Below are 24,191 nucleotides of genomic sequence, written 5' to 3'. Positions count from 1 at the left end.
ATGTACTAGAATACAATTCAATCCAGTGACTCAAGTTGACATCTCCTCTAATTGGAGAAGTTAACTTTCCATCTTTTCTTCTTCATCAGGCCCAGGCTGCCATGATAACTTCTCCTGACCATGACAAATCTCTGCAGAGTTTGCAGAGTAGACATCTTTAGCACCTTGCTTTTCCAGCTCCCTCTTTTACTATTCTACACCCTCTCCTCACACTTCAGACCCTGCCTCCCCTTTAAAAGTACTTTCCACTCCTTTACCTATCACCATGCCTGTAGCTGCCCCAGATGCCCACATTCCTGTACTTGCTATGTTGTAAAGTACTCCCCCAAATACTGTACTCCACTCCAGAAATAATAGTGTCTTAACTATAGTTACTCCAAAAGTATTAGTTTTATACAGTGCCCCAGAAGGTTTTCCACACATGAATCTTTCCATTGTGTGCCCTACACAGTAATTTTGTCCCCTTAGTGGCATGAAGACAGTAATAGTGTCCTCTAAATGCCTCCACATAGGTGTCTAGGAAAACTTGAGTGCCTTTCCCTGTAAAGCTTTAAACGAGCCCCAATTAGCTACGTAAACACTAATTGGTATTATGGCAGGTTCTATGTATGTACTATTGCTAATGCTATGTATGTTCCATAGCTGGGACTGTTAGCGCTTTTATTTTATACAATTGGTAACTAGGAGATTCCTTCCAACAAATTGGCTACTCTTACTGGGTAGACGTAAATTATGTAGCCTAAACCAAGCCCCCTCCGCCTTAACTTCCTGGCTCAGCTGCACTAGAATCAGAGGGGGAGAAAACATGGCTGCAGCCCAAGAAAAGAATATAGCGATTTTCTATTTAATTTGTCATGGTCTACAGTTGTGATATAAGATAAAAGAAGAAAATAAAAAAAGGAGATTATGTTAGGTTTTGTTGGTTGTTATTTTTTGGGTTTGGAGTCTGTGCTGAGTGTTACTTTAATTGATTAGTAAATTGAGACCTGGTGCAAGACCTCCTTTACCTTTTGTCACTTATCGTAGGAAGATTAACTGAGGCTCTTGGTACCACTTACGAAAGTAATATTTATGTGGCTTTCATTTTAAAGTTTGTCCAATCTCTAGATATTGACTGTCCAATGCAAAAAACGGTGTGGTCTTGCACAAGGAAAGGGGTTTTTGCTCCTTGAAGGCTAGTGTCTGTATAGGGGTAGGGTGATTGTCCACTCACCAATCAGCATGCTAGAAGCAAGCATGACAGCATCTTTGGAACAAATGTGCTGTGATGGCCGAGTGGTTAAGGCGTTGGACTTGAAATCCAATGGGGTTTCCCCGCACAGGTTCAAATCCTGTTCACAGTGTTGTCTATCTCTGTTTACCCTTTAATAAAACGGGGAGGCATTGTCAAGCTTATGCTTGGCACCTTGGCTCCTGGGAGCATATGAGTCTCCTATACTGATTCTAACTTCACGTCTTGTCGTTCCAATTTTCAGTATTCTGTGAGCTGGTTACATGCGAAGCAAATAGCTATGTCTTTTTTTCATTGTGAAATACAATAGCTTGCACCTCGATAGAAATCTAATCGCAATGAAGAGTGGAGTATTGTGTAAAAACAAGCAATTTAACGAAAGTAAGAGAACACAAGAATTCAAAAAGATAGGTCCCACCGAGATTTGAACTCGGATCGCTGGATTCAGAGTCCAGAGTGCTAACCATTACACCATGGAACCCTCCACAAGAACTTGTTGATGATGGCTATCCGCAGCTTGTCAAATTGAACGTTGTTAGGGCCTACTTAGAGGAGACCGAAAAAAAATTCTATTTACTCTTAGCACATAGGCTAATGTACTAGAATACAATTCAATCCAGTGACTCAAGTTGACATCTCCTCTAATTGGAGAAGTTAACTTTCCATCTTTTCTTCTTCATCAGGCCCAGGCTGCCATGATAACTTCTCCTGACCATGACAAATCTCTGCAGAGTTTGCGGAGTAGACATCTTTAGCACCTTGCTTTTCCAGCTCCCTCTTTTACTATTCTACACCCTCTCCTCACACTTCAGACCCTGCCTCCCCTTTAAAAGTACTTTCCACTCCTTTACCTATCACCATGCCTGTAGCTGCCCCAGATGCCCACATTCCTGTACTTGCTATGTTGTAAAGTACTCCCCCAAATACTGTACTCCACTCCAGAAATAATAGTGTCTTAACTATAGTTACTCCAAAAGTATTAGTTTTATACAGTGCCCCAGAAGGTTTTCCACACATGAATCTTTCCATTGTGTGCCCTACACAGTAATTTTGTCCCCTTAGTGGCATGAAGACAGTAATAGTGTCCTCTAAATGCCTCCACATAGGTGTCTAGGAAAACTTGAGTGCCTTTCCCTGTAAAGCTTTAAACGAGCCCCAATTAGCTACGTAAACACTAATTGGTATTATGGCAGGTTCTATGTATGTACTATTGCTAATGCTATGTATGTTCCATAGCTGGGACTGTTAGCGCTTTTATTTTATACAATTGGTAACTAGGAGATTCCTTCCAACAAATTGGCTACTCTTACTGGGTAGACGTAAATTATGTAGCCTAAACCAAGCCCCCTCCGCCTTAACTTCCTGGCTCAGCTGCACTAGAATCAGAGGGGGAGAAAACATGGCTGCAGCCCAAGAAAAGAATATAGCGATTTTCTATTTAATTTGTCATGGTCTACAGTTGTGATATAAGATAAAAGAAGAAAATAAAAAAAGGAGATTATGTTAGGTTTTGTTGGTTGTTATTTTTTGGGTTTGGAGTCTGTGCTGAGTGTTACTTTAATTGATTAGTAAATTGAGACCTGGTGCAAGACCTCCTTTACCTTTTGTCACTTATCGTAGGAAGATTAACTGAGGCTCTTGGTACCACTTACGAAAGTAATATTTATGTGGCTTTCATTTTAAAGTTTGTCCAATCTCTAGATATTGACTGTCCAATGCAAAAAACGGTGTGGTCTTGCACAAGGAAAGGGGTTTTTGCTCCTTGAAGGCTAGTGTCTGTATAGGGGTAGGGTGATTGTCCACTCACCAATCAGCATGCTAGAAGCAAGCATGACAGCATCTTTGGAACAAATGTGCTGTGATGGCCGAGTGGTTAAGGCGTTGGACTTGAAATCCAATGGGGTTTCCCCGCACAGGTTCAAATCCTGTTCACAGCGTTGTCTATCTCTGTTTACCCTTTAATAAAACGGGGAGGCATTGTCAAGCTTATGCTTGGCACCTTGGCTCCTGGGAGCATATGAGTCTCCTATACTGATTCTAACTTCACGTCTTGTCGTTCCAATTTTCAGTATTCTGTGAGCTGGTTACATGCGAAGCAAATAGCTATGTCTTTTTTTCATTGTGAAATACAATAGCTTGCACCTCAATAGAAATCTAATCGCAATGAAGAGTGGAGTATTGTGTAAAAACAAGCAATTTAACGAAAGTAAGAGAACACAAGAATTCAAAAAGATAGGTCCCACCGAGATTTGAACTCAGATCGCTGGATTCAGAGTCCAGAGTGCTAACCATTACACCATGGAACCCTCCACAAGAACTTGTTGATGATGGCTATCCGCAGCTTGTCAAATTGAACGTTGTTAGGGCCTACTTAGAGGAGACCGAAAAAAAATTCTATTTACTCTTAGCACATAGGCTAATGTACTAGAATACAATTCAATCCAGTGACTCAAGTTGACATCTCCTCTAATTGGAGAAGTTAACTTTCCATCTTTTCTTCTTCATCAGGCCCAGGCTGCCATGATAACTTCTCCTGACCATGACAAATCTCTGCAGAGTTTGCGGAGTAGACATCTTTAGCACCTTGCTTTTCCAGCTCCCTCTTTTACTATTCTACACCCTCTCCTCACACTTCAGACCCTGCCTCCCCTTTAAAAGTACTTTCCACTCCTTTACCTATCACCATGCCTGTAGCTGCCCCAGATGCCCACATTCCTGTACTTGCTATGTTGTAAAGTACTCCCCCAAATACTGAACTCGGATCGCTGGATTCAGAGTCCAGAGTGCTAACCATTACACCATGGAACCCTCCACAAGAACTTGTTGATGATGGCTATCGCAGCTTGTCAAATTGAACGTTGTTAGGGCCTACTTAGAGGAGACCGAAAAAAAATTCTATTTACTCTTAGCACATAGGCTAATGTACTAGAATACAATTCAATCCAGTGACTCAAGTTGACATCTCCTCTAATTGGAGAAGTTAACTTTCCATCTTTTCTTCTTCATCAGGCCCAGGCTGCCATGATAACTTCTCCTGACCATGACAAATCTCTGCAGAGTTTGCGGAGTAGACATCTTTAGCACCTTGCTTTTCCAGCTCCCTCTTTTACTATTCTACACCCTCTCCTCACACTTCAGACCCTGCCTCCCCTTTAAAAGTACTTTCCACTCCTTTACCTATCACCATGCCTGTAGCTGCCCCAGATGCCCACATTCCTGTACTTGCTATGTTGTAAAGTACTCCCCCAAATACTGTACTCCACTCCAGAAATAATAGTGTCTTAACTATAGTTACTCCAAAAGTATTAGTTTTATACAGTGCCCCAGAAGGTTTTCCACACATGAATCTTTCCATTGTGTGCCCTACACAGTAATTTTGTCCCCTTAGTGGCATGAAGACAGTAATAGTGTCCTCTAAATGCCTCCACATAGGTGTCTAGGAAAACTTGAGTGCCTTTCCCTGTAAAGCTTTAAACGAGCCCCAATTAGCTACGTAAACACTAATTGGTATTATGGCAGGTTCTATGTATGTACTATTGCTAATGCTATGTATGTTCCATAGCTGGGACTGTTAGCGCTTTTATTTTATACAATTGGTAACTAGGAGATTCCTTCCAACAAATTGGCTACTCTTACTGGGTAGACGTAAATTATGTAGCCTAAACCAAGCCCCCTCCGCCTTAACTTCCTGGCTCAGCTGCACTAGAATCAGAGGGGGAGAAAACATGGCTGCAGCCCAAGAAAAGAATATAGCGATTTTCTATTTAATTTGTCATGGTCTACAGTTGTGATATAAGATAAAAGAAGAAAATAAAAAAAGGAGATTATGTTAGGTTTTGTTGGTTGTTATTTTTTGGGTTTGGAGTCTGTGCTGAGTGTTACTTTAATTGATTAGTAAATTGAGACCTGGTGCAAGACCTCCTTTACCTTTTGTCACTTATCGTAGGAAGATTAACTGAGGCTCTTGGTACCACTTACGAAAGTAATATTTATGTGGCTTTCATTTTAAAGTTTGTCCAATCTCTAGATATTGACTGTCCAATGCAAAAAACGGTGTGGTCTTGCACAAGGAAAGGGGTTTTTGCTCCTTGAAGGCTAGTGTCTGTATAGGGGTAGGGTGATTGTCCACTCACCAATCAGCATGCTAGAAGCAAGCATGACAGCATCTTTGGAACAAATGTGCTGTGATGGCCGAGTGGTTAAGGCGTTGGACTTGAAATCCAATGGGGTTTCCCCGCACAGGTTCAAATCCTGTTCACAGCGTTGTCTATCTCTGTTTACCCTTTAATAAAACGGGGAGGCATTGTCAAGCTTATGCTTGGCACCTTGGCTCCTGGGAGCATATGAGTCTCCTATACTGATTCTAACTTCACGTCTTGTCGTTCCAATTTTCAGTATTCTGTGAGCTGGTTACATGCGAAGCAAATAGCTATGTCTTTTTTTCATTGTGAAATACAATAGCTTGCACCTCAATAGAAATCTAATCGCAATGAAGAGTGGAGTATTGTGTAAAAACAAGCAATTTAACGAAAGTAAGAGAACACAAGAATTCAAAAAGATAGGTCCCACCGAGATTTGAACTCGGATCGCTGGATTCAGAGTCCAGAGTGCTAACCATTACACCATGGAACCCTCCACAAGAACTTGTTGATGATGGCTATCCGCAGCTTGTCAAATTGAACGTTGTTAGGGCCTACTTAGAGGAGACCGAAAAAAAATTCTATTTACTCTTAGCACATAGGCTAATGTACTAGAATACAATTCAATCCAGTGACTCAAGTTGACATCTCCTCTAATTGGAGAAGTTAACTTTCCATCTTTTCTTCTTCATCAGGCCCAGGCTGCCATGATAACTTCTCCTGACCATGACAAATCTCTGCAGAGTTTGCGGAGTAGACATCTTTAGCACCTTGCTTTTCCAGCTCCCTCTTTTACTATTCTACACCCTCTCCTCACACTTCAGACCCTGCCTCCCCTTTAAAAGTACTTTCCACTCCTTTACCTATCACCATGCCTGTAGCTGCCCCAGATGCCCACATTCCTGTACTTGCTATGTTGTAAAGTACTCCCCCAAATACTGTACTCCACTCCAGAAATAATAGTGTCTTAACTATAGTTACTCCAAAAGTATTAGTTTTATACAGTGCCCCAGAAGGTTTTCCACACATGAATCTTTCCATTGTGTGCCCTACACAGTAATTTTGTCCCCTTAGTGGCATGAAGACAGTAATAGTGTCCTCTAAATGCCTCCACATAGGTGTCTAGGAAAACTTGAGTGCCTTTCCCTGTAAAGCTTTAAACGAGCCCCAATTAGCTACGTAAACACTAATTGGTATTATGGCAGGTTCTATGTATGTACTATTGCTAATGCTATGTATGTTCCATAGCTGGGACTGTTAGCGCTTTTATTTTATACAATTGGTAACTAGGAGATTCCTTCCAACAAATTGGCTACTCTTACTGGGTAGACGTAAATTATGTAGCCTAAACCAAGCCCCCTCCGCCTTAACTTCCTGGCTCAGCTGCACTAGAATCAGAGGGGGAGAAAACATGGCTGCAGCCCAAGAAAAGAATATAGCGATTTTCTATTTAATTTGTCATGGTCTACAGTTGTGATATAAGATAAAAGAAGAAAATAAAAAAAGGAGATTATGTTAGGTTTTGTTGGTTGTTATTTTTTGGGTTTGGAGTCTGTGCTGAGTGTTACTTTAATTGATTAGTAAATTGAGACCTGGTGCAAGACCTCCTTTACCTTTTGTCACTTATCGTAGGAAGATTAACTGAGGCTCTTGGTACCACTTACGAAAGTAATATTTATGTGGCTTTCATTTTAAAGTTTGTCCAATCTCTAGATATTGACTGTCCAATGCAAAAAACGGTGTGGTCTTGCACAAGGAAAGGGGTTTTTGCTCCTTGAAGGCTAGTGTCTGTATAGGGGTAGGGTGATTGTCCACTCACCAATCAGCATGCTAGAAGCAAGCATGACAGCATCTTTGGAACAAATGTGCTGTGATGGCCGAGTGGTTAAGGCGTTGGACTTGAAATCCAATGGGGTTTCCCCGCACAGGTTCAAATCCTGTTCACAGCGTTGTCTATCTCTGTTTACCCTTTAATAAAACGGGGAGGCATTGTCAAGCTTATGCTTGGCACCTTGGCTCCTGGGAGCATATGAGTCTCCTATACTGATTCTAACTTCACGTCTTGTCGTTCCAATTTTCAGTATTCTGTGAGCTGGTTACATGCGAAGCAAATAGCTATGTCTTTTTTTCATTGTGAAATACAATAGCTTGCACCTCAATAGAAATCTAATCGCAATGAAGAGTGGAGTATTGTGTAAAAACAAGCAATTTAACGAAAGTAAGAGAACACAAGAATTCAAAAAGATAGGTCCCACCGAGATTTGAACTCGGATCGCTGGATTCAGAGTCCAGAGTGCTAACCATTACACCATGGAACCCTCCACAAGAACTTGTTGATGATGGCTATCCGCAGCTTGTCAAATTGAACGTTGTTAGGGCCTACTTAGAGGAGACCGAAAAAAAATTCTATTTACTCTTAGCACATAGGCTAATGTACTAGAATACAATTCAATCCAGTGACTCAAGTTGACATCTCCTCTAATTGGAGAAGTTAACTTTCCATCTTTTCTTCTTCATCAGGCCCAGGCTGCCATGATAACTTCTCCTGACCATGACAAATCTCTGCAGAGTTTGCGGAGTAGACATCTTTAGCACCTTGCTTTTCCAGCTCCCTCTTTTACTATTCTACACCCTCTCCTCACACTTCAGACCCTGCCTCCCCTTTAAAAGTACTTTCCACTCCTTTACCTATCACCATGCCTGTAGCTGCCCCAGATGCCCACATTCCTGTACTTGCTATGTTGTAAAGTACTCCCCCAAATACTGTACTCCACTCCAGAAATAATAGTGTCTTAACTATAGTTACTCCAAAAGTATTAGTTTTATACAGTGCCCCAGAAGGTTTTCCACACATGAATCTTTCCATTGTGTGCCCTACACAGTAATTTTGTCCCCTTAGTGGCATGAAGACAGTAATAGTGTCCTCTAAATGCCTCCACATAGGTGTCTAGGAAAACTTGAGTGCCTTTCCCTGTAAAGCTTTAAACGAGCCCCAATTAGCTACGTAAACACTAATTGGTATTATGGCAGGTTCTATGTATGTACTATTGCTAATGCTATGTATGTTCCATAGCTGGGACTGTTAGCGCTTTTATTTTATACAATTGGTAACTAGGAGATTCCTTCCAACAAATTGGCTACTCTTACTGGGTAGACGTAAATTATGTAGCCTAAACCAAGCCCCCTCCGCCTTAACTTCCTGGCTCAGCTGCACTAGAATCAGAGGGGGAGAAAACATGGCTGCAGCCCAAGAAAAGAATATAGCGATTTTCTATTTAATTTGTCATGGTCTACAGTTGTGATATAAGATAAAAGAAGAAAATAAAAAAAGGAGATTATGTTAGGTTTTGTTGGTTGTTATTTTTTGGGTTTGGAGTCTGTGCTGAGTGTTACTTTAATTGATTAGTAAATTGAGACCTGGTGCAAGACCTCCTTTACCTTTTGTCACTTATCGTAGGAAGATTAACTGAGGCTCTTGGTACCACTTACGAAAGTAATATTTATGTGGCTTTCATTTTAAAGTTTGTCCAATCTCTAGATATTGACTGTCCAATGCAAAAAACGGTGTGGTCTTGCACAAGGAAAGGGGTTTTTGCTCCTTGAAGGCTAGTGTCTGTATAGGGGTAGGGTGATTGTCCACTCACCAATCAGCATGCTAGAAGCAAGCATGACAGCATCTTTGGAACAAATGTGCTGTGATGGCCGAGTGGTTAAGGCGTTGGACTTGAAATCCAATGGGGTTTCCCCGCACAGGTTCAAATCCTGTTCACAGTGTTGTCTATCTCTGTTTACCCTTTAATAAAACGGGGAGGCATTGTCAAGCTTATGCTTGGCACCTTGGCTCCTGGGAGCATATGAGTCTCCTATACTGATTCTAACTTCACGTCTTGTCGTTCCAATTTTCAGTATTCTGTGAGCTGGTTACATGCGAAGCAAATAGCTATGTCTTTTTTTCATTGTGAAATACAATAGCTTGCACCTCAATAGAAATCTAATCGCAATGAAGAGTGGAGTATTGTGTAAAAACAAGCAATTTAACGAAAGTAAGAGAACACAAGAATTCAAAAAGATAGGTCCCACCGAGATTTGAACTCGGATCGCTGGATTCAGAGTCCAGAGTGCTAACCATTACACCATGGAACCCTCCACAAGAACTTGTTGATGATGGCTATCCGCAGCTTGTCAAATTGAACGTTGTTAGGGCCTACTTAGAGGAGACCGAAAAAAAATTCTATTTACTCTTAGCACATAGGCTAATGTACTAGAATACAATTCAATCCAGTGACTCAAGTTGACATCTCCTCTAATTGGAGAAGTTAACTTTCCATCTTTTCTTCTTCATCAGGCCCAGGCTGCCATGATAACTTCTCCTGACCATGACAAATCTCTGCAGAGTTTGCGGAGTAGACATCTTTAGCACCTTGCTTTTCCAGCTCCCTCTTTTACTATTCTACACCCTCTCCTCACACTTCAGACCCTGCCTCCCCTTTAAAAGTACTTTCCACTCCTTTACCTATCACCATGCCTGTAGCTGCCCCAGATGCCCACATTCCTGTACTTGCTATGTTGTAAAGTACTCCCCCAAATACTGTACTCCACTCCAGAAATAATAGTGTCTTAACTATAGTTACTCCAAAAGTATTAGTTTTATACAGTGCCCCAGAAGGTTTTCCACACATGAATCTTTCCATTGTGTGCCCTACACAGTAATTTTGTCCCCTTAGTGGCATGAAGACAGTAATAGTGTCCTCTAAATGCCTCCACATAGGTGTCTAGGAAAACTTGAGTGCCTTTCCCTGTAAAGCTTTAAACGAGCCCCAATTAGCTACGTAAACACTAATTGGTATTATGGCAGGTTCTATGTATGTACTATTGCTAATGCTATGTATGTTCCATAGCTGGGACTGTTAGCGCTTTTATTTTATACAATTGGTAACTAGGAGATTCCTTCCAACAAATTGGCTACTCTTACTGGGTAGACGTAAATTATGTAGCCTAAACCAAGCCCCCTCCGCCTTAACTTCCTGGCTCAGCTGCACTAGAATCAGAGGGGGAGAAAACATGGCTGCAGCCCAAGAAAAGAATATAGCGATTTTCTATTTAATTTGTCATGGTCTACAGTTGTGATATAAGATAAAAGAAGAAAATAAAAAAAGGAGATTATGTTAGGTTTTGTTGGTTGTTATTTTTTGGGTTTGGAGTCTGTGCTGAGTGTTACTTTAATTGATTAGTAAATTGAGACCTGGTGCAAGACCTCCTTTACCTTTTGTCACTTATCGTAGGAAGATTAACTGAGGCTCTTGGTACCACTTACGAAAGTAATATTTATGTGGCTTTCATTTTAAAGTTTGTCCAATCTCTAGATATTGACTGTCCAATGCAAAAAACGGTGTGGTCTTGCACAAGGAAAGGGGTTTTTGCTCCTTGAAGGCTAGTGTCTGTATAGGGGTAGGGTGATTGTCCACTCACCAATCAGCATGCTAGAAGCAAGCATGACAGCATCTTTGGAACAAATGTGCTGTGATGGCCGAGTGGTTAAGGCGTTGGACTTGAAATCCAATGGGGTTTCCCCGCACAGGTTCAAATCCTGTTCACAGCGTTGTCTATCTCTGTTTACCCTTTAATAAAACGGGGAGGCATTGTCAAGCTTATGCTTGGCACCTTGGCTCCTGGGAGCATATGAGTCTCCTATACTGATTCTAACTTCACGTCTTGTCGTTCCAATTTTCAGTATTCTGTGAGCTGGTTACATGCGAAGCAAATAGCTATGTCTTTTTTTCATTGTGAAATACAATAGCTTGCACCTCAATAGAAATCTAATCGCAATGAAGAGTGGAGTATTGTGTAAAAACAAGCAATTTAACGAAAGTAAGAGAACACAAGAATTCAAAAAGATAGGTCCCACCGAGATTTGAACTCGGATCGCTGGATTCAGAGTCCAGAGTGCTAACCATTACACCATGGAACCCTCCACAAGAACTTGTTGATGATGGCTATCCGCAGCTTGTCAAATTGAACGTTGTTAGGGCCTACTTAGAGGAGACCGAAAAAAAATTCTATTTACTCTTAGCACATAGGCTAATGTACTAGAATACAATTCAATCCAGTGACTCAAGTTGACATCTCCTCTAATTGGAGAAGTTAACTTTCCATCTTTTCTTCTTCATCAGGCCCAGGCTGCCATGATAACTTCTCCTGACCATGACAAATCTCTGCAGAGTTTGCGGAGTAGACATCTTTAGCACCTTGCTTTTCCAGCTCCCTCTTTTACTATTCTACACCCTCTCCTCACACTTCAGACCCTGCCTCCCCTTTAAAAGTACTTTCCACTCCTTTACCTATCACCATGCCTGTAGCTGCCCCAGATGCCCACATTCCTGTACTTGCTATGTTGTAAAGTACTCCCCCAAATACTGTACTCCACTCCAGAAATAATAGTGTCTTAACTATAGTTACTCCAAAAGTATTAGTTTTATACAGTGCCCCAGAAGGTTTTCCACACATGAATCTTTCCATGGTGTGCCCTACACAGTAATTTTGTCCCCTTAGTGGCATGAAGACAGTAATAGTGTCCTCTAAATGCCTCCACATAGGTGTCTAGGAAAACTTGAGTGCCTTTCCCTGTAAAGCTTTAAACGAGCCCCAATTAGCTACGTAAACACTAATTGGTATTATGGCAGGTTCTATGTATGTACTATTGCTAATGCTATGTATGTTCCATAGCTGGGACTGTTAGCGCTTTTATTTTATACAATTGGTAACTAGGAGATTCCTTCCAACAAATTGGCTACTCTTACTGGGTAGACGTAAATTATGTAGCCTAAACCAAGCCCCCTCCGCCTTAACTTCCTGGCTCAGCTGCACTAGAATCAGAGGGGGAGAAAACATGGCTGCAGCCCAAGAAAAGAATATAGCGATTTTCTATTTAATTTGTCATGGTCTACAGTTGTGATATAAGATAAAAGAAGAAAATAAAAAAAGGAGATTATGTTAGGTTTTGTTGGTTGTTATTTTTTGGGTTTGGAGTCTGTGCTGAGTGTTACTTTAATTGATTAGTAAATTGAGACCTGGTGCAAGACCTCCTTTACCTTTTGTCACTTATCGTAGGAAGATTAACTGAGGCTCTTGGTACCACTTACGAAAGTAATATTTATGTGGCTTTCATTTTAAAGTTTGTCCAATCTCTAGATATTGACTGTCCAATGCAAAAAACGGTGTGGTCTTGCACAAGGAAAGGGGTTTTTGCTCCTTGAAGGCTAGTGTCTGTATAGGGGTAGGGTGATTGTCCACTCACCAATCAGCATGCTAGAAGCAAGCATGACAGCATCTTTGGAACAAATGTGCTGTGATGGCCGAGTGGTTAAGGCGTTGGACTTGAAATCCAATGGGGTTTCCCCGCACAGGTTCAAATCCTGTTCACAGTGTTGTCTATCTCTGTTTACCCTTTAATAAAACGGGGAGGCATTGTCAAGCTTATGCTTGGCACCTTGGCTCCTGGGAGCATATGAGTCTCCTATACTGATTCTAACTTCACGTCTTGTCGTTCCAATTTTCAGTATTCTGTGAGCTGGTTACATGCGAAGCAAATAGCTATGTCTTTTTTTCATTGTGAAATACAATAGCTTGCACCTCAATAGAAATCTAATCGCAATGAAGAGTGGAGTATTGTGTAAAAACAAGCAATTTAACGAAAGTAAGAGAACACAAGAATTCAAAAAGATAGGTCCCACCGAGATTTGAACTCGGATCGCTGGATTCAGAGTCCAGAGTGCTAACCATTACACCATGGAACCCTCCACAAGAACTTGTTGATGATGGCTATCCGCAGCTTGTCAAATTGAACGTTGTTAGGGCCTACTTAGAGGAGACCGAAAAAAAATTCTATTTACTCTTAGCACATAGGCTAATGTACTAGAATACAATTCAATCCAGTGACTCAAGTTGACATCTCCTCTAATTGGAGAAGTTAACTTTCCATCTTTTCTTCTTCATCAGGCCCAGGCTGCCATGATAACTTCTCCTGACCATGACAAATCTCTGCAGAGTTTGCGGAGTAGACATCTTTAGCACCTTGCTTTTCCAGCTCCCTCTTTTACTATTCTACACCCTCTCCTCACACTTCAGACCCTGCCTCCCCTTTAAAAGTACTTTCCACTCCTTTACCTATCACCATGCCTGTAGCTGCCCCAGATGCCCACATTCCTGTACTTGCTATGTTGTAAAGTACTCCCCCAAATACTGTACTCCACTCCAGAAATAATAGTGTCTTAACTATAGTTACTCCAAAAGTATTAGTTTTATACAGTGCCCCAGAAGGTTTTCCACACATGAATCTTTCCATTGTGTGCCCTACACAGTAATTTTGTCCCCTTAGTGGCATGAAGACAGTAATAGTGTCCTCTAAATGCCTCCACATAGGTGTCTAGGAAAACTTGAGTGCCTTTCCCTGTAAAGCTTTAAACGAGCCCCAATTAGCTACGTAAACACTAATTGGTATTATGGCAGGTTCTATGTATGTACTATTGCTAATGCTATGTATGTTCCATAGCTGGGACTGTTAGCGCTTTTATTTTATACAATTGGTAACTAGGAGATTCCTTCCAACAAATTGGCTACTCTTACTGGGTAGACGTAAATTATGTAGCCTAAACCAAGCCCCCTCCGCCTTAACTTCCTGGCTCAGCTGCACTAGAATCAGAGGGGGAGAAAACATGGCTGCAGCCCAAGAAAAGAATATAGCGATTTTCTATTTAATTTGTCATGGTCTACAGTTGTGATATAAGATAAAAGAAGAAAATAAAAAAAGGAGATTATGTTAGGTTTTGTTGGTTGTTATTTTTTGGGTTTGGAGTCTGTGCTGAGTGTTACTTTAATTGATTAGTAAATTGAGACCTGGTGCAAGACCTCCTTTACCTTTTGTCACTTATCGTAGGAAGATTAACTGAGGCTCTTGGTACCACTTACGAAAGTAATATTTATGTGGCTTTCATTTTAAAGTTTGTCCAATCTCTAGATATTGACTGTCCAATGCAAAAAACGGTGTGGTCTTGCACAAGGAAAGGGGTTTTTGCTCCTTGAAGGCTAGTGTCTGTATAGGGGTAGGGTGATTGTCCACTCACCAATCAGCATGCTAGAAGCAAGCATGACAGCATCTTTGGAACAAATGTGCTGTGATGGCCGAGTGGTTAAGGCGTTGGACTTGAAATCCAATGGGGTTTCCCCGCACAGGTTCAAATCCTGTTCACAGCGTTGTCTATCTCTGTTTACCCTTTAATAAAACGGGGAGGCATTGTCAAGCTTATGCTTGGCACCTTGGCTCCTGGGAGCATATGAGTCTCCTATACTGATTCTAACTTCACGTCTTGTCGTTCCAATTTTCAGTATTCTGTGAGCTGGTTACATGCGAAGCAAATAGCTATGTCTTTTTTTCATTGTGAAATACAATAGCTTGCACCTCAATAGAAATCTAATCGCAATGAAGAGTGGAGTATTGTGTAAAAACAAGCAATTTAACGAAAGTAAGAGAACACAAGAATTCAAAAAGATAGGTCCCACCGAGATTTGAACTCGGATCGCTGGATTCAGAGTCCAGAGTGCTAACCATTACACCATGGAACCCTCCACAAGAACTTGTTGATGATGGCTATCCGCAGCTTGTCAAATTGAACGTTGTTAGGGCCTACTTAGAGGAGACCGAAAAAAAATTCTATTTACTCTTAGCACATAGGCTAATGTACTAGAATACAATTCAATCCAGTGACTCAAGTTGACATCTCCTCTAATTGGAGAAGTTAACTTTCCATCTTTTCTTCTTCATCAGGCCCAGGCTGCCATGATAACTTCTCCTGACCATGACAAATCTCTGCAGAGTTTGCGGAGTAGACATCTTTAGCACCTTGCTTTTCCAGCTCCCTCTTTTACTATTCTACACCCTCTCCTCACACTTCAGACCCTGCCTCCCCTTTAAAAGTACTTTCCACTCCTTTACCTATCACCATGCCTGTAGCTGCCCCAGATGCCCACATTCCTGTACTTGCTATGTTGTAAAGTACTCCCCCAAATACTGTACTCCACTCCAGAAATAATAGTGTCTTAACTATAGTTACTCCAAAAGTATTAGTTTTATACAGTGCCCCAGAAGGTTTTCCACACATGAATCTTTCCATTGTGTGCCCTACACAGTAATTTTGTCCCCTTAGTGGCATGAAGACAGTAATAGTGTCCTCTAAATGCCTCCACATAGGTGTCTAGGAAAACTTGAGTGCCTTTCCCTGTAAAGCTTTAAACGAGCCCCAATTAGCTACGTAAACACTAATTGGTATTATGGCAGGTTCTATGTATGTACTATTGCTAATGCTATGTATGTTCCATAGCTGGGACTGTTAGCGCTTTTATTTTATACAATTGGTAACTAGGAGATTCCTTCCAACAAATTGGCTACTCTTACTGGGTAGACGTAAATTATGTAGCCTAAACCAAGCCCCCTCCGCCTTAACTTCCTGGCTCAGCTGCACTAGAATCAGAGGGGGAGAAAACATGGCTGCAGCCCAAGAAAAGAATATAGCGATTTTCTATTTAATTTGTCATGGTCTACAGTTGTGATATAAGATAAAAGAAGAAAATAAAAAAAGGAGATTATGTTAGGTTTTGTTGGTTGTTATTTTTTGGGTTTGGAGTCTGTGCTGAGTGTTACTTTAATTGATTAGTAAATTGAGACCTGGTGCAAGACCTCCTTTACCTTTTGTCACTTATCGTAGGAAGATTAACTGAGGCTCTTGGTACCACTTACGAAAGTAATATTTATGTGGCTTTCATTTTAAAGTTTGTCCAATCTCTAGATATTGACTGTCCAATGCAAAAAACGGTGTGGTCTTGCACAAGGAAAGGGGTTTTTGCTCCTTGAAGGCTAGTGTCTGTATAGGGGTAGGGTGATTGTCCACTCACCAATCAGCATGCTAGAAGCAAGCATGACAGCATCTTTGGAACAAATGTGCTGTGATGGCCGAGTGGTTAAGGCGTTGGACTTGAAATCCAATGGGGTTTCCCCGCACAGGTTCAAATCCTGTTCACAGCGTTGTCTATCTCTGTTTACCCTTTAATAAAACGGGGAGGCATTGTCAAGCTTATGCTTGGCACCTTGGCTCCTGGGAGCATATGAGTCTCCTATACTGATTCTAACTTCACGTCTTGTCGTTCCAATTTTCAGTATTCTGTGAGCTGGTTACATGCGAAGCAAATAGCTATGTCTTTTTTTCATTGTGAAATACAATAGCTTGCACCTCAATAGAAATCTAATCGCAATGAAGAGTGGAGTATTGTGTAAAAACAAGCAATTTAACGAAAGTAAGAGAACACAAGAATTCAAAAAGATAGGTCCCACCGAGATTTGAACTCGGATCGCTGGATTCAGAGTCCAGAGTGCTAACCATTACACCATGGAACCCTCCACAAGAACTTGTTGATGATGGCTATCCGCAGCTTGTCAAATTGAACGTTGTTAGGGCCTACTTAGAGGAGACCGAAAAAAAATTCTATTTACTCTTAGCACATAGGCTAATGTACTAGAATACAATTCAATCCAGTGACTCAAGTTGACATCTCCTCTAATTGGAGAAGTTAACTTTCCATCTTTTCTTCTTCATCAGGCCCAGGCTGCCATGATAACTTCTCCTGACCATGACAAATCTCTGCAGAGTTTGCGGAGTAGACATCTTTAGCACCTTGCTTTTCCAGCTCCCTCTTTTACTATTCTACACCCTCTCCTCACACTTCAGACCCTGCCTCCCCTTTAAAAGTACTTTCCACTCCTTTACCTATCACCATGCCTGTAGCTGCCCCAGATGCCCACATTCCTGTACTTGCTATGTTGTAAAGTACTCCCCCAAATACTGTACTCCACTCCAGAAATAATAGTGTCTTAACTATAGTTACTCCAAAAGTATTAGTTTTATACAGTGCCCCAGAAGGTTTTCCACACATGAATCTTTCCATTGTGTGCCCTACACAGTAATTTTGTCCCCTTAGTGGCATGAAGACAGTAATAGTGTCCTCTAAATGCCTCCACATAGGTGTCTAGGAAAACTTGAGTGCCTTTCCCTGTAAAGCTTTAAACGAGCCCCAATTAGCTACGTAAACACTAATTGGTATTATGGCAGGTTCTATGTATGTACTATTGCTAATGCTATGTATGTTCCATAGCTGGGACTGTTAGCGCTTTTATTTTATACAATTGGTAACTAGGAGATTCCTTCCAACAAATTGGCTACTCTTACTGGGTAGACGTAAATTATGTAGCCTAAACCAAGCCCCCTCCGCCTTAACTTCCTGGCTCAGCTGCACTAGAATCAGAGGGGGAGAAAACATGGCTGCAGCCCAAGAAAAGAATATAGCGATTTTCTATTTAATTTGTCATGGTCTACAGTTGTGATATAAGATAAAAGAAGAAAATAAAAAAAGGAGATTATGTTAGGTTTTGTTGGTTGTTATTTTTTGGGTTTGGAGTCTGTGCTGAGTGTTACTTTAATTGATTAGTAAATTGAGACCTGGTGCAAGACCTCCTTTACCTTTTGTCACTTATCGTAGGAAGATTAACTGAGGCTCTTGGTACCACTTACGAAAGTAATATTTATGTGGCTTTCATTTTAAAGTTTGTCCAATCTCTAGATATTGACTGTCCAATGCAAAAAACGGTGTGGTCTTGCACAAGGAAAGGGGTTTTTGCTCCTTGAAGGCTAGTGTCTGTATAGGGGTAGGGTGATTGTCCACTCACCAATCAGCATGCTAGAAGCAAGCATGACAGCATCTTTGGAACAAATGTGCTGTGATGGCCGAGTGGTTAAGGCGTTGGACTTGAAATCCAATGGGGTTTCCCCGCACAGGTTCAAATCCTGTTCACAGCGTTGTCTATCTCTGTTTACCCTTTAATAAAACGGGGAGGCATTGTCAAGCTTATGCTTGGCACCTTGGCTCCTGGGAGCATATGAGTCTCCTATACTGATTCTAACTTCACGTCTTGTCGTTCCAATTTTCAGTATTCTGTGAGCTGGTTACATGCGAAGCAAATAGCTATGTCTTTTTTTCATTGTGAAATACAATAGCTTGCACCTCAATAGAAATCTAATCGCAATGAAGAGTGGAGTATTGTGTAAAAACAAGCAATTTAACGAAAGTAAGAGAACACAAGAATTCAAAAAGATAGGTCCCACCGAGATTTGAACTCGGATCGCTGGATTCAGAGTCCAGAGTGCTAACCATTACACCATGGAACCCTCCACAAGAACTTGTTGATGATGGCTATCCGCAGCTTGTCAAATTGAACGTTGTTAGGGCCTACTTAGAGGAGACCGAAAAAAAATTCTATTTACTCTTAGCACATAGGCTAATGTACTAGAATACAATTCAATCCAGTGACTCAAGTTGACATCTCCTCTAATTGGAGAAGTTAACTTTCCATCTTTTCTTCTTCATCAGGCCCAGGCTGCCATGATAACTTCTCCTGACCATGACAAATCTCTGCAGAGTTTGCGGAGTAGACATCTTTAGCACCTTGCTTTTCCAGCTCCCTCTTTTACTATTCTACACCCTCTCCTCACACTTCAGACCCTGCCTCCCCTTTAAAAGTACTTTCCACTCCTTTACCTATCACCATGCCTGTAGCTGCCCCAGATGCCCACATTCCTGTACTTGCTATGTTGTAAAGTACTCCCCCAAATACTGTACTCCACTCCAGAAATAATAGTGTCTTAACTATAGTTACTCCAAAAGTATTAGTTTTATACAGTGCCCCAGAAGGTTTTCCACACATGAATCTTTCCATTGTGTGCCCTACACAGTAATTTTGTCCCCTTAGTGGCATGAAGACAGTAATAGTGTCCTCTAAATGCCTCCACATAGGTGTCTAGGAAAACTTGAGTGCCTTTCCCTGTAAAGCTTTAAACGAGCCCCAATTAGCTACGTAAACACTAATTGGTATTATGGCAGGTTCTATGTATGTACTATTGCTAATGCTATGTATGTTCCATAGCTGGGACTGTTAGCGCTTTTATTTTATACAATTGGTAACTAGGAGATTCCTTCCAACAAATTGGCTACTCTTACTGGGTAGACGTAAATTATGTAGCCTAAACCAAGCCCCCTCCGCCTTAACTTCCTGGCTCAGCTGCACTAGAATCAGAGGGGGAGAAAACATGGCTGCAGCCCAAGAAAAGAATATAGCGATTTTCTATTTAATTTGTCATGGTCTACAGTTGTGATATAAGATAAAAGAAGAAAATAAAAAAAGGAGATTATGTTAGGTTTTGTTGGTTGTTATTTTTTGGGTTTGGAGTCTGTGCTGAGTGTTACTTTAATTGATTAGTAAATTGAGACCTGGTGCAAGACCTCCTTTACCTTTTGTCACTTATCGTAGGAAGATTAACTGAGGCTCTTGGTACCACTTACGAAAGTAATATTTATGTGGCTTTCATTTTAAAGTTTGTCCAATCTCTAGATATTGACTGTCCAATGCAAAAAACGGTGTGGTCTTGCACAAGGAAAGGGGTTTTTGCTCCTTGAAGGCTAGTGTCTGTATAGGGGTAGGGTGATTGTCCACTCACCAATCAGCATGCTAGAAGCAAGCATGACAGCATCTTTGGAACAAATGTGCTGTGATGGCCGAGTGGTTAAGGCGTTGGACTTGAAATCCAATGGGGTTTCCCTGCACAGGTTCAAATCCTGTTCACAGCGTTGTCTATCTCTGTTTACCCTTTAATAAAACGGGGAGGCATTGTCAAGCTTATGCTTGGCACCTTGGCTCCTGGGAGCATATGAGTCTCCTATACTGATTCTAACTTCACGTCTTGTCGTTCCAATTTTCAGTATTCTGTGAGCTGGTTACATGCGAAGCAAATAGCTATGTCTTTTTTTCATTGTGAAATACAATAGCTTGCACCTCGATAGAAATCTAATCGCAATGAAGAGTGGAGTATTGTGTAAAAACAAGCAATTTAACGAAAGTAAGAGAACACAAGAATTCAAAAAGATAGGTCCCACCGAGATTTGAACTTGGATCACTGGATTCAGAGTCCAGAGTGCTAACCATTACACCATGGAACCCTCCACAAGAACTTGTTGATGATGGCTATCCGCAGCTTGTCAAATTGAACGTTGTTAGGGCCTACTTAGAGGAGACCGAAAAAAAATTCTATTTACTCTTAGCACATAGGCTAATGTACTAGAATACAATTCAATCCAGTGACTCAAGTTGACATCTCCTCTAATTGGAGAAGTTAACTTTCCATCTTTTCTTCTTCATCAGGCCCAGGCTGCCATGATAACTTCTCCTGACCATGACAAATCTCTGCAGAGTTTGCGGAGTAGACATCTTTAGCACCTTGCTTTTCCAGCTCCCTCTTTTACTATTCTACACCCTCTCCTCACACTTCAGACCCTGCCTCCCCTTTAAAAGTACTTTCCACTCCTTTACCTATCACCATGCCTGTAGCTGCCCCAGATGCCCACATTCCTGTACTTGCTATGTTGTAAAGTACTCCCCCAAATACTGTACTCCACTCCAGAAATAATAGTGTCTTAACTATAGTTACTCCAAAAGTATTAGTTTTATACAGTGCCCCAGAAGGTTTTCCACACATGAATCTTTCCATTGTGTGCCCTACACAGTAATTTTGTCCCCTTAGTGGCATGAAGACAGTAATAGTGTCCTCTAAATGCCTCCACATAGGTGTCTAGGAAAACTTGAGTGCCTTTCCCTGTAAAGCTTTAAACGAGCCCCAATTAGCTACGTAAACACTAATTGGTATTATGGCAGGTTCTATGTATGTACTATTGCTAATGCTATGTATGTTCCATAGCTGGGACTGTTAGCGCTTTTATTTTATACAATTGGTAACTAGGAGATTCCTTCCAACAAATTGGCTACTCTTACTGGGTAGACGTAAATTATGTAGCCTAAACCAAGCCCCCTCCGCCTTAACTTCCTGGCTCAGCTGCACTAGAATCAGAGGGGGAGAAAACATGGCTGCAGCCCAAGAAAAGAATATAGCGATTTTCTATTTAATTTGTCATGGTCTACAGTTGTGATATAAGATAAAAGAAGAAAATAAAAAAAGGAGATTATGTTAGGTTTTGTTGGTTGTTATTTTTTGGGTTTGGAGTCTGTGCTGAGTGTTACTTTAATTGATTAGTAAATTGAGACCTGGTGCAAGACCTCCTTTACCTTTTGTCACTTATCGTAGGAAGATTAACTGAGGCTCTTGGTACCACTTACGAAAGTAATATTTATGTGGCTTTCATTTTAAAGTTTGTCCAATCTCTAGATATTGACTGTCCAATGCAAAAAACGGTGTGGTCTTGCACAAGGAAAGGGGTTTTTGCTCCTTGAAGGCTAGTGTCTGTATAGGGGTAGGGTGATTGTCCACTCACCAATCAGCATGCTAGAAGCAAGCATGACAGCATCTTTGGAACAAATGTGCTGTGATGGCCGAGTGGTTAAGGCGTTGGACTTGAAATCCAATGGGGTTTCCCCGCACAGGTTCAAATCCTGTTCACAGCGTTGTCTATCTCTGTTTACCCTTTAATAAAACGGGGAGGCATTGTCAAGCTTATGCTTGGCACCTTGGCTCCTGGGAGCATATGAGTCTCCTATACTGATTCTAACTTCACGTCTTGTCGTTCCAATTTTCAGTATTCTGTGAGCTGGTTACATGCGAAGCAAATAGCTATGTCTTTTTTTCATTGTGAAATACAATAGCTTGCACCTCAATAGAAATCTAATCGCAATGAAGAGTGGAGTATTGTGTAAAAACAAGCAATTTAACGAAAGTAAGAGAACACAAGAATTCAAAAAGATAGGTCCCACCGAGATTTGAACTCGGATCGCTGGATTCAGAGTCCAGAGTGCTAACCATTACACCATGGAACCCTCCACAAGAACTTGTTGATGATGGCTATCCGCAGCTTGTCAAATTGAACGTTGTTAGGGCCTACTTAGAGGAGACCGAAAAAAAATTCTATTTACTCTTAGCACATAGGCTAATGTACTAGAATACAATTCAATCCAGTGACTCAAGTTGACATCTCCTCTAATTGGAGAAGTTAACTTTCCATCTTTTCTTCTTCATCAGGCCCAGGCTGCCATGATAACTTCTCCTGACCATGACAAATCTCTGCAGAGTTTGCGGAGTAGACATCTTTAGCACCTTGCTTTTCCAGCTCCCTCTTTTACTATTCTACACCCTCTCCTCACACTTCAGACCCTGCCTCCCCTTTAAAAGTACTTTCCACTCCTTTACCTATCACCATGCCTGTAGCTGCCCCAGATGCCCACATTCCTGTACTTGCTATGTTGTAAAGTACTCCCCCAAATACTGTACTCCACTCCAGAAATAATAGTGTCTTAACTATAGTTACTCCAAAAGTATTAGTTTTATACAGTGCCCCAGAAGGTTTTCCACACATGAATCTTTCCATTGTGTGCCCTACACAGTAATTTTGTCCCCTTAGTGGCATGAAGACAGTAATAGTGTCCTCTAAATGCCTCCACATAGGTGTCTAGGAAAACTTGAGTGCCTTTCCCTGTAAAGCTTTAAACGAGCCCCAATTAGCTACGTAAACACTAATTGGTATTATGGCAGGTTCTATGTATGTACTATTGCTAATGCTATGTATGTTCCATAGCTGGGACTGTTAGCGCTTTTATTTTATACAATTGGTAACTAGGAGATTCCTTCCAACAAATTGGCTACTCTTACTGGGTAGACGTAAATTATGTAGCCTAAACCAAGCCCCCTCCGCCTTAACTTCCTGGCTCAGCTGCACTAGAATCAGAGGGGGAGAAAACATGGCTGCAGCCCAAGAAAAGAATATAGCGATTTTCTATTTAATTTGTCATGGTCTACAGTTGTGATATAAGATAAAAGAAGAAAATAAAAAAAGGAGATTATGTTAGGTTTTGTTGGTTGTTATTTTTTGGGTTTGGAGTCTGTGCTGAGTGTTACTTTAATTGATTAGTAAATTGAGACCTGGTGCAAGACCTCCTTTACCTTTTGTCACTTATCGTAGGAAGATTAACTGAGGCTCTTGGTACCACTTACGAAAGTAATATTTATGTGGCTTTCATTTTAAAGTTTGTCCAATCTCTAGATATTGACTGTCCAATGCAAAAAACGGTGTGGTCTTGCACAAGGAAAGGGGTTTTTGCTCCTTGAAGGCTAGTGTCTGTATAGGGGTAGGGTGATTGTCCACTCACCAATCAGCATGCTAGAAGCAAGCATGACAGCATCTTTGGAACAAATGTGCTGTGATGGCCGAGTGGTTAAGGCGTTGGACTTGAAATCCAATGGGGTTTCCCCGCACAGGTTCAAATCCTGTTCACAGCGTTGTCTATCTCTGTTTACCCTTTAATAAAACGGGGAGGCATTGTCAAGCTTATGCTTGGCACCTTGGCTCCTGGGAGCATATGAGTCTCCTATACTGATTCTAACTTCACGTCTTGTCGTTCCAATTTTCAGTATTCTGTGAGCTGGTTACATGCGAAGCAAATAGCTATGTCTTTTTTTCATTGTGAAATACAATAGCTTGCACCTCAATAGAAATCTAATCGCAATGAAGAGTGGAGTATTGTGTAAAAACAAGCAATTTAACGAAAGTAAGAGAACACAAGAATTCAAAAAGATAGGTCCCACCGAGATTTGAACTCGGATCGCTGGATTCAGAGTCCAGAGTGCTAACCATTACACCATGGAACCCTCCACAAGAACTTGTTGATGATGGCTATCCGCAGCTTGTCAAATTGAACGTTGTTAGGGCCTACTTAGAGGAGACCG

General features: G+C 41.2%; 26 non-coding genes across 26 annotated transcripts; 13 read left to right on the top strand and 13 right to left on the bottom strand.

Moving 5' to 3' along the window:
* Positions 1-1,261: 1,261 nt before the first annotated feature.
* TRNAS-UGA lies at positions 1,262-1,343 on the top strand. Its single transcript has one exon. It is a non-coding gene; the product is annotated as a tRNA-Ser (tRNA).
* A 297-nt stretch (positions 1,344-1,640) lies between these two features.
* On the bottom strand, positions 1,641-1,712 carry TRNAQ-CUG. The gene has a single exon. It is a non-coding gene; the product is annotated as a tRNA-Gln (tRNA).
* A 1,374-nt stretch (positions 1,713-3,086) lies between these two features.
* TRNAS-UGA lies at positions 3,087-3,168 on the top strand. Its single transcript has one exon. It is a non-coding gene; the product is annotated as a tRNA-Ser (tRNA).
* A 297-nt stretch (positions 3,169-3,465) lies between these two features.
* TRNAQ-CUG lies at positions 3,466-3,537 on the bottom strand. Its single transcript has one exon. It is a non-coding gene; the product is annotated as a tRNA-Gln (tRNA).
* Positions 3,538-5,412: 1,875 nt separating this feature from the next.
* TRNAS-UGA lies at positions 5,413-5,494 on the top strand. The gene has a single exon. It is a non-coding gene; the product is annotated as a tRNA-Ser (tRNA).
* A 297-nt stretch (positions 5,495-5,791) lies between these two features.
* Positions 5,792-5,863, bottom strand: TRNAQ-CUG. The gene has a single exon. It is a non-coding gene; the product is annotated as a tRNA-Gln (tRNA).
* A 1,374-nt stretch (positions 5,864-7,237) lies between these two features.
* Positions 7,238-7,319, top strand: TRNAS-UGA. The gene has a single exon. It is a non-coding gene; the product is annotated as a tRNA-Ser (tRNA).
* A 297-nt stretch (positions 7,320-7,616) lies between these two features.
* Positions 7,617-7,688, bottom strand: TRNAQ-CUG. Its single transcript has one exon. It is a non-coding gene; the product is annotated as a tRNA-Gln (tRNA).
* A 1,374-nt stretch (positions 7,689-9,062) lies between these two features.
* Positions 9,063-9,144, top strand: TRNAS-UGA. The gene has a single exon. It is a non-coding gene; the product is annotated as a tRNA-Ser (tRNA).
* Positions 9,145-9,441: 297 nt separating this feature from the next.
* On the bottom strand, positions 9,442-9,513 carry TRNAQ-CUG. Its single transcript has one exon. It is a non-coding gene; the product is annotated as a tRNA-Gln (tRNA).
* A 1,374-nt stretch (positions 9,514-10,887) lies between these two features.
* On the top strand, positions 10,888-10,969 carry TRNAS-UGA. Its single transcript has one exon. It is a non-coding gene; the product is annotated as a tRNA-Ser (tRNA).
* Positions 10,970-11,266: 297 nt separating this feature from the next.
* Positions 11,267-11,338, bottom strand: TRNAQ-CUG. The gene has a single exon. It is a non-coding gene; the product is annotated as a tRNA-Gln (tRNA).
* Positions 11,339-12,712: 1,374 nt separating this feature from the next.
* On the top strand, positions 12,713-12,794 carry TRNAS-UGA. The gene has a single exon. It is a non-coding gene; the product is annotated as a tRNA-Ser (tRNA).
* Positions 12,795-13,091: 297 nt separating this feature from the next.
* On the bottom strand, positions 13,092-13,163 carry TRNAQ-CUG. Its single transcript has one exon. It is a non-coding gene; the product is annotated as a tRNA-Gln (tRNA).
* A 1,374-nt stretch (positions 13,164-14,537) lies between these two features.
* TRNAS-UGA lies at positions 14,538-14,619 on the top strand. The gene has a single exon. It is a non-coding gene; the product is annotated as a tRNA-Ser (tRNA).
* A 297-nt stretch (positions 14,620-14,916) lies between these two features.
* On the bottom strand, positions 14,917-14,988 carry TRNAQ-CUG. The gene has a single exon. It is a non-coding gene; the product is annotated as a tRNA-Gln (tRNA).
* Positions 14,989-16,362: 1,374 nt separating this feature from the next.
* Positions 16,363-16,444, top strand: TRNAS-UGA. Its single transcript has one exon. It is a non-coding gene; the product is annotated as a tRNA-Ser (tRNA).
* Positions 16,445-16,741: 297 nt separating this feature from the next.
* TRNAQ-CUG lies at positions 16,742-16,813 on the bottom strand. Its single transcript has one exon. It is a non-coding gene; the product is annotated as a tRNA-Gln (tRNA).
* Positions 16,814-18,187: 1,374 nt separating this feature from the next.
* Positions 18,188-18,269, top strand: TRNAS-UGA. Its single transcript has one exon. It is a non-coding gene; the product is annotated as a tRNA-Ser (tRNA).
* Positions 18,270-18,566: 297 nt separating this feature from the next.
* Positions 18,567-18,638, bottom strand: TRNAQ-CUG. Its single transcript has one exon. It is a non-coding gene; the product is annotated as a tRNA-Gln (tRNA).
* Positions 18,639-20,012: 1,374 nt separating this feature from the next.
* TRNAS-UGA lies at positions 20,013-20,094 on the top strand. Its single transcript has one exon. It is a non-coding gene; the product is annotated as a tRNA-Ser (tRNA).
* A 297-nt stretch (positions 20,095-20,391) lies between these two features.
* TRNAQ-CUG lies at positions 20,392-20,463 on the bottom strand. The gene has a single exon. It is a non-coding gene; the product is annotated as a tRNA-Gln (tRNA).
* A 1,374-nt stretch (positions 20,464-21,837) lies between these two features.
* Positions 21,838-21,919, top strand: TRNAS-UGA. Its single transcript has one exon. It is a non-coding gene; the product is annotated as a tRNA-Ser (tRNA).
* Positions 21,920-22,216: 297 nt separating this feature from the next.
* TRNAQ-CUG lies at positions 22,217-22,288 on the bottom strand. The gene has a single exon. It is a non-coding gene; the product is annotated as a tRNA-Gln (tRNA).
* A 1,374-nt stretch (positions 22,289-23,662) lies between these two features.
* Positions 23,663-23,744, top strand: TRNAS-UGA. The gene has a single exon. It is a non-coding gene; the product is annotated as a tRNA-Ser (tRNA).
* A 297-nt stretch (positions 23,745-24,041) lies between these two features.
* TRNAQ-CUG lies at positions 24,042-24,113 on the bottom strand. Its single transcript has one exon. It is a non-coding gene; the product is annotated as a tRNA-Gln (tRNA).
* Between the last annotated feature and the right edge of the window lie 78 nt (positions 24,114-24,191).

This window comes from Bufo bufo, chromosome 1 (genome assembly GCF_905171765.1).
Source record: "Bufo bufo chromosome 1, aBufBuf1.1, whole genome shotgun sequence".
In the NCBI taxonomy this organism is placed as follows: domain Eukaryota; kingdom Metazoa; phylum Chordata; class Amphibia; order Anura; family Bufonidae; genus Bufo; species Bufo bufo.
This window is presented reverse-complemented; position numbering and strand designations above follow the sequence as displayed.